At 34.8% G+C, this 8,948-nt stretch overlaps 1 pseudogene; it reads right to left on the bottom strand.

Moving 5' to 3' along the window:
• Positions 1-1,239: 1,239 nt before the first annotated feature.
• LOC122607055 lies at positions 1,240-8,087 on the bottom strand (annotated as a pseudogene).
• Positions 8,088-8,948: the final 861 nt, after the last annotated feature.

Below are 8,948 nucleotides of genomic sequence, written 5' to 3'. Positions count from 1 at the left end.
ACTATATATATAATTCTATTGCTTTAGGCATTTGTAACAAATTTTGATAAACTATTTATATTCGTTGGAATTTATTTGAATTTGTAGTATTTTAAATATTTTACTTGTATCTCTCTAATATCAGATATATAGTAGTAAAATACTAAAATATTATACTTACCTATTGCATTTGTCCCCATTCGGTAACAATACGAGTACTAAATACCTAGTTGCATTCATGGAGTGACTTCATAGCATGCAAAGTCAAATAAGCTGAAAGTATAAAGTAATTACAAATTTATGGGCAGGGCATAACCATGGTTCATCAAGGTCATTTCGATTTGAATCGCCAGATATACAAAGTACGTATTGTAGAAATATTCCACTTGGTGTTTGTGCTTCTCTTCTACCTGCTGCTACTCCTCCTTAAGTTCTCTAGAAATATTATGTTGACAGATTTAGGAGACAATTGATTGGATATCCCTGTCATTGCATTTGTAACAAATTTTGATGATAAAGGTTTGATGTACTTTTTCCACGTGAACCCGGTAATAGGAAACCAGTGTGTAGTTCACATCAAGTCATAATCCCAGCCTGCATGCTCACTGTTTAAACTGTTGCTCTGCAAAAGATGGTACAAAGTCTGAAACCGGTAATTGATTGAATACCGGTTTCAATGTCCTTTTTCTGAAACCGGTATTTCAAATACCGTTTTCGAGCCCAAAATTTGAAACCGTATTTCAAATACCGGTTTGACCTGGTTTTATAAATTTTGTTTTTCAAAAACTTGTTTGACAAAACACCCTTATAGAATAATACCGTTTCAAAAATACAGTAAATACTAAAGACTTTCTATTAGGGTCTATATAGGAATTCAGGTAAAAGAATTTGCACTTAAAATCATTTTGCGAGGTGTAAGCTATATATGCGTAGGTCAATTTTTTAGGACTTTTATTTTAGGCTTCCCTATTATTTCTCATTAAAGAGAAAATTCAAACATAATAATTAGCTCTATCACATCTAAAAGACTAAATAACACATTCAATTTAATCAATGTATTCACAGCAAGAGTTAATTTTGTGATAACTGATAAATAGGAAAATGCTTACAACATAGAACCTTATATGAGATGATCTAAGAATGTTTGTAACAAATAGGCCATGGCGTAGTTTTAAACGAAAAACCACAAAATCCTGCCTTAATTACTATTATATCCTATAACCTACACACATTTCTAACAAATTGACATCTCAAACGTAATGAGCCAACTCTTTGCAAGCTTCCTGCAAATACTATAACATACATTGTAGATACGTTATCATGGCTTGGAGCTTGTGGAGCATAGATATCGAAGCATATACTCATTCGAAGAACATGTGTCACCTAAATCTTGATGTACCTTGTAATTGCCTTCTGCAATGATTTGAGAGAAGAGCAGATTCCGCGCTTTTGCTGAATCGAGTGACCATGGCATTTGGACACGCTCCTGTAAAGCAAAGTGATTACATATTTTGTAGTTTATATCAAACGAATCTGAAACCAACTAGAGAGTATAGTAATGTAATAAACTGTTTTTTCAACTCATTCACTTGTCAATTTAAGTTGTGTTTTCTTCTTCTTACTGGTCACAGAAATAATAGCTAATAGGAGTATAGAACAAGTTGATAGTCTCCAAAGATAATTTTATTCATCCGATAACAAGTGCTTTTCAATGCACCTAAACTCGGTTCATTATGACCCATACCAAAAAGTATTAATTCTGACCTATTACCCAACACACCGGTTAACATTTTATATCTGATTTAGTTGGTATATAAAAACCAGAAGCTGAAAACAGAAGGGATTATATTTGCCCAAAGTAGATCGTTAATCACTAGATTCGAATATGTAGTTTATTACTAAAGATTTTCTGTAATGATATTTAATAAAACTTAACTGAAATATTTTCAAAGAAAGAGCAACAAATGATTCAGGTCAACCCATCTTGACCCATTGCACACCCCCCTCTGGATTACAACGAGCCGGGTATGGGTCGGTTTTAGTAATCCTGGACCAGACTTAACGCCCCCCCGTCTTTAGTAATTAACTGTCGGGTAACGGGTTTCCCGCGGTATAACAGGGATCCGTTATTATTTTTATTATTTTATATCCTATCTCTTCTGTTGTGTATCCGGCGAGTGTGCGACTCACAGGCCAGCAGGCCCTTACAACTCTTTGTCATTCATTTTGGTGGACATTTTATTGTTTGTATTTAGAATCGAGCACATCAACCGTTTTAGGAATAAACAACAGTACATTAGAAATAAGTAAATGAACCCTCACTTTTTATTAAGTCTTCCTTTTATTTTCTATTCTTCTTTTTTGAAAAAAAAACAAATAGACACACTTCAAATCGTACACATATATCATATTTATTATGTAATGTAATATAAGGGGTCGGTAAACGGTTCGGACGGTTTCGGGTATACGGGCCAGGTATATGAGTTTTCATCTAAAACCGTCCCCGTCCCGGACCCGCAAAAAAATTAATATCATCCCCATACCGGTCCTAACCACCCGTATACCCGGCCCGAACTCGGCCCAAAACATCGGGTTTTGGATTTCCCCATAGGGGTACGGGTTTATTTGCGATCCCTAGGCACAATTAATTTACAACCTCTCTAGTATGGAGTATGCATATGATACCTGCACCATCGAAAATAAATTCCAAACGGGGGCATTTTCAAAATCTCAGCAAAAGCCTGAATCAATCTATTAGATATTTGAAAGGGACTGACGCAACTACAGGCTTTATGTCTACAGGGGAACAGCAATGATACACTTTTGATTAAACCGTCATCATTTAAGCGTAAACTTAGATTAAAGCTCTGCTTGGTTGATCTTCACCAAGCGCTGCATCAACTGCCTGTGCGTCAAAAAAGGTGAAATTATCATTAGTGGAGTCCATCACCATCAAATAAACTATTTTTTGTAGGGCTTTGTATGATTGAAAGTGGCATAAACTAAACAGCCAGGCCACATAATCAGTTGCAATATATAGGCTGTCGAAAGTAGTTTTTGCATGTCTCTGTCTGAAGTTGGAAAGATCAGATGTTCAGTTGTTTGAATAATACACAATTATCATTGTTTCAAAAATTAAAAGAATAGAAAGCTATCAGAATGGCTATTCTTCTTGATAAGAGACTAATGTAGAACAGGAATGAATGTGTTAGAAAGGTAACTAGGTAACTAGGAACCAGAATCTGTTTAGTTTAAACAAATCAGTGTAAAATGCAACGTTTACTCATAAACTGATACATTAATCAAATTTTCTTACCTCTGGCGTAACATCTATGTCAAGATCTGTGGGATCAAATATAAATTATCATCCATTGAGTAAACCAAAACCCCTTCTGTTGTTGCAGCTGACCAACTTCGCCGTAGGTGCAATTCTTATGCACTTGTTCTAACTATAGGCCTTCCCGGTTAGCCACCGCTCCTGGCAGATCATAACTTGACTTGACTCGTGTTTGTTTATCAATCCATCATCTATATCACTATCACAATCATCAATTAAATTCAAAGGACCGGCATCAGTCATTCTTGGAATTCAAAACATCTAGAACTCCATCCAAAGACATATTGAGGGTTATCTGAAATCTGCGCAGCAATACCTGCAGATTCAACAGAAATGACATTTTAAATAGTCTACTATCTGAATAACGATGAAGAAATGGCGGAATTTGACCAATTTGTATGAACAATCACAGAAATGAAATCAAAAATAAAAGATATGATTTGCTATGTATAAACTAAAGCTTTCTTGGCATACTAGTAGCATGTCAATTCAGCCCCATATACAAGGTCAAACCCGTAAATCTGAAAAATAGAACTAAAACAAAAATGGCCAAACTAGTCGAAAATCATCCAAGGGATTTGCTAAGTATTAAACAATAAGCTTATTTTGGCATACTAGTAGGCACGTCATTAAGCCCCATCTAAAAGGTCAAACCCGTAAAATAGAACTAAACAAAAATGGCCAAACTAGTCGAAAATCATCCAAGGTGTATTCTTTTATGCATAAGCCTTCTGATCATCAGCAATACACTAATTGTTTTTACTACATATTTACATCCTAAGGTCGACCCAACCCCACCAACAATATTTTGGCCAGTACCAAAACAACCTTTAGACCTAACTACCAAACCATCTATTTTGCCACCTCTACATATTTACTAGTCCACCTCCGAGTCAACAGAATACAAGATGACACCCCTCATATCCAGTATATTCGTAGCATAAATATCTAATCTAAAATTGATTGCTACTTATTGATAGATTTCGTTCCTTGATATATGACAAACACAGAGGTGGTCAAAAGGACGATCAAGTAACGAGTCAGGTGACAGACAGGTCAAATATTTCTTTACAAGTTGGACAGGATTACACCTACCTCTTTTGGTCTAAAAACATAAAATCTGATTTTATGAATGATTATTGGTAAAAAGATAACGGAACTTTATTGTTAGAATAATAAAGTTACGAGTAGTTCTTTATGTTGAATAGATAAGGTCTCAGCCTCTCAGAGATTAAGATATGTCCATTAGCAAAATTCCACTCATTTGACCCATTTCCATTAAGAAGATTATGTTTTGGCCCCGCTGGTGATAGAATATAACTCAATCAACGAATTCAAAAGAAATCAGGTCAAAATTCTCAACTCTGAATATCTAAGAGAAAAGTGATAGCTTCACAAACAGAATCAGTCAAAAATTCAGGAAAAAGGAAAGGAAAGAAGAAACTAACCTGATCAGCAACATCATACATACAGATGTATCTACTACTTCCTCCAGCTAATATGTAATTGCCATCAGCAGAATAAGCCAAAGTTGTAAAGAATTTGCCAGATGAAGAGTGCTGCTGTTCTACGATTAGTCATCAAGCGTCCTCCGGAAATGTCTCGACGCCCCTCAATGGTGTACATTAGCATGCCACCAATTGGATCCCAGAAATGAATTTGACCATCCAATGTGGTGCTAGCCAATTGCTTACCATCTGGACGATAAACGACTTTAAGAACATCATGAGTGTGAGGAAATGCTTCTACAGAACCTTTTCCATCAAACACATCCCACAACCAAACAGTTTTGTCCCATGAAGATGAAGCAAGAATTGCCTGTAATAGGAGAAAAGAAAAAGTAAGCAAGTAAAGAAATGAATTATTATTTGAAATGATAATGGAAATGGACTTTTTTGAAAAAATGGAACAGTTTATAAAATTAGCTAATAGAATGTATTTACATGGAAGGAAGTGAATGGTTAGCAAAAGTAAATAGAATTAGCACGATTATGTTCAAAAGAGGATAATACTTGATTTTACCCTTAAAAATAAAGTTTTGCTGCCAATGGGGTTGGTGGCCCATCGGCAAGGCCCTTGACCTTGGGGAATTCCACCCAGATTCTAGGCCCACTTCCTATATTTGTAAGGGTGGATTATTGGGAGGTTTTTCAGAAGTCCTGGGATAACAAGACAATCGTGTAGCTTAGGAATTAGGAGTAGGATAGTTGGATAGTTTGCTGCTCTAAAAACAAAGAGTTTTGCTGCAGTTGGTATAAAACTTCTATCCCAACTAATCATGCTGTTACATAACAAATAATTAAAACCGAACATGTTTATTAAAAGAAAAGCAACTATTACCACAACTTCAAGTCGTGTTAATCATATGAACAATCCCGAATGCAAATCCAAGCACATAAATATTTACAACATGTAAAGATCCACAACTTACAGTTGTAGAGAGAACATCAATCCATGAACTGGACCTTCATGCCACTAAGAACATCCAACAATCGACCAGTCTTCATAGACCAGACAAAGATCTAAAGAGAACAGAAAATGCTGAGTCAAAACAGCTCACAAAAGAAGGATAGTCAAAAATCACATTTAGGGATTGATACCTCAAATGAATCGAGCGTTCCAGCACAAATCACTTCCCCACTTTGATCCGCTGCTAAGGAAACAAACTGTCTAGAAGAAGGGGTGGTGAAAGTTCTAAAATTACGATAACGAAACAGATCCCATGCACGAACAGTTCCATCTAGGGATGCACTTAGTAAACAGTGGTTGCTAGCCATAAAATGCAGTGCAGTAACTGCATTTGTATGCTCAGAGAATGTCACAAAACAGAATCCCGAAGATACAGTCCATACCTATAACAAGCAAACAAATTACAAAATTTTCAAGTCATATGTTCAAGGGTGTTAAGGATTGCTCTTTCAAATAAGATTTTGCAATTCGCAAAACAGCTTTTTGAATAATCATATCTCAACCTTCTTTTTCAATACTGCATTTTCTCTCTAGGGTAACACAGAGAAATCACTTTTTGTAACTTGTTTGCATATTACTTTCTTCTGATTACTTCAATTTTGCATACACAATAATCATATGATCTCTACTAAAAAAAGCAATCCTGAACAATGAAGTGTGACAACATGAAAAATAACCAGAAATGTATATATAACTATTAACCCTAGAGAATGATATAAACACCCTCTTCTAATCAAGAGTAGACAGTGTATCTCAAAAAGTAACGAACCTTAATTCTATTATCATCAGCACCAGTAGCCAAGAGTTGGGAATCTGGCGAATACACAATGGTATTAACATCAAAATAATGACCCTGTTGCTTCAATATAACTTTCCGACTTCCACTCCCAAACAAGCAACTGCCCAAGTTTCGCACACCCAAACATCAACCAATTCCCAAGATCATTAAAAGTGGCCGTAGTTATCTTTCCTCTAGATATCGACAACAAATGTATACAAACAAAATCCGGCATCTGATACAATCCAAACACCCCACTCGAAACCGATCTCCAATCAATTGTTGATTCATCATAAATATATATATATATATATTCACGAATTAAATTCTATATACATCAATCAATACATATACACATAATAACAACTCAATTAACTGCAGCACATTCCACTTAATCCTAATAAAGCAGTAAAATAATAGCTTCTAAGTAAATCATAAAAGCTCTAACAATTCTAAACCCTTAGCATTGATTTCAATCTTACAACTTTAGAATATATAGATAATAATAGGTAAAACTAAATAACTGATTATATAGATAAGATTTAATAGATTTAATGATAGTCACTATATTGTAACACTAACTAATTTCTCAACAACTAACTCCAAGCTTTCTAACTTTGCCCCTTCACTTGAGTTCTTTAGTATGGTATTTAAAGACATAATCTCCAGTTTCAAATCACAAGGTTGTTGACTTTTCATGGTAAGCATCCATTGCATGCCATTCTGTAAGCGTATTTCCTCTCTTCAGCTGATAAATTCAACTTATTTAACTCATCTTCATTAGTGAAAAGCTCGAGGTTACCCCGATTGAATAGATCTGTCAGTTCTTCACTAAATGGAGTACAACTTCCAATTTTCTTGCTTGTTTTGTATGTGAACCCCACTCCCAGAGTAGGGAGCAACCAACAGCCCAAACATATTCTCAATCACAAATGACTCGTTTAAAACTCTGTTATAAACTTTGGCCACAAATAAGTTCCGGGCTGATTCACTGAATACTTGAATTATCATGTGACAACTAAATTCGAGTTTCTTAAGCTCATGTGGATCGAGTTCTGAATTACCTAAAGTTTTCATCACATAGTCATACGCTTCTAGTATTTTCTCATAGCATAACCCGTTGTATGCACCCCAATTGTCTTTATCATACCCAAACCCGAAATGTATGTGTTCGGACCCCTTTATAACCAATTTCATATGGTCCGGAGTACCTTCTTTCTCATGCATTTCAAAAGGAGCTGTAAAGGTAGCTCCGTCGTCGTTACTTGTTGCGACCACTACTGAAAAAAGATTATCTCGCCTCATATAATATTGTATAACAAAGTTTTTATAACGGTCATCTCCATCAACACGGACGTCATACAGTTCAACCTCATCTTTACTCAGAGTTTTTGTTCTGTCATTTTGAAGTCTTGTCCTTGTTATACGATGAAACTTAGCGATGTCTACACTGAAGTCTTTTCGCCTTTCACCCAGGTACATGTTGATGGGTATGCAATCTTTATATTCATCCTCTTGTTCCATAATAGATCAATCTCTTATTTTCTGTTAGATAAAATCAAATGCATCGTTATAAATATATATTCCAAGCCAATCATTTCCGTCTAAAAACAACAAATAGACGACAATATTCGTACAGTTTAACAACTATTTTTTTGAAAGTTTCTACAATAATTAGTAATCACATCAATAAAATGACATATAATCACATATATCACAATAATCCAAAATATACTGTTCTATTGGATTTTAAAAAAAAAACAAAGATAAATTATCCAGAAAACACATAGTTATATTTGAAAAAACGACAATCGGGCGTCGTTTTGCTCGCATATATACAAAACATTTTCATAACACAAAGTCACATACATACATACATATATATATTTGATTAAAAAGGTGAATTGTATCGATTATTATCAAAATATTTACAGCTTACAAACAAATACTGAAGCTATCAAACTGAAACTATCAAAACGACAATACACTGTATACAAAAAAATAAAAATAAAAACATGAAGATAACATAAGAAATGTAGTAGATACCTGAAAAAGAAGGGGGGGGGGGGGGTTGATGAACAAAAGTGAGTGCACGCGCCGACCGGAAAATGCAATGAGAGGGAGAGAGACAAAGACAGTGGTGGTTTATTTTTGTTTTATTTATTTCCCTAAAATATTGTAAATCTGGGATCAATTGTGAAAAAGGGTTTTCTTGTAAAGATTTCCGTACAATTGGACAAATGCCGATTTGCTGACTGGGCCACTAGTCATCTAGTCAGGGAACAATTATTTCTAACCATGATCATGTAAAAATGGTTATACTTTTTTTAATAAAATGTTTGTTTATAGTTTCAAGTAGCACTCTTAATTTAATAAAATACCTCT

This window comes from Erigeron canadensis, chromosome 7 (assembly GCF_010389155.1).
Source record: "Erigeron canadensis isolate Cc75 chromosome 7, C_canadensis_v1, whole genome shotgun sequence".
NCBI classification, from domain to species: Eukaryota; Viridiplantae; Streptophyta; class Magnoliopsida; order Asterales; family Asteraceae; genus Erigeron; species Erigeron canadensis.
The sequence above is the reverse complement of the archived record's forward strand: the minus strand, read 5'-3'. Positions and strand labels throughout refer to the sequence as shown.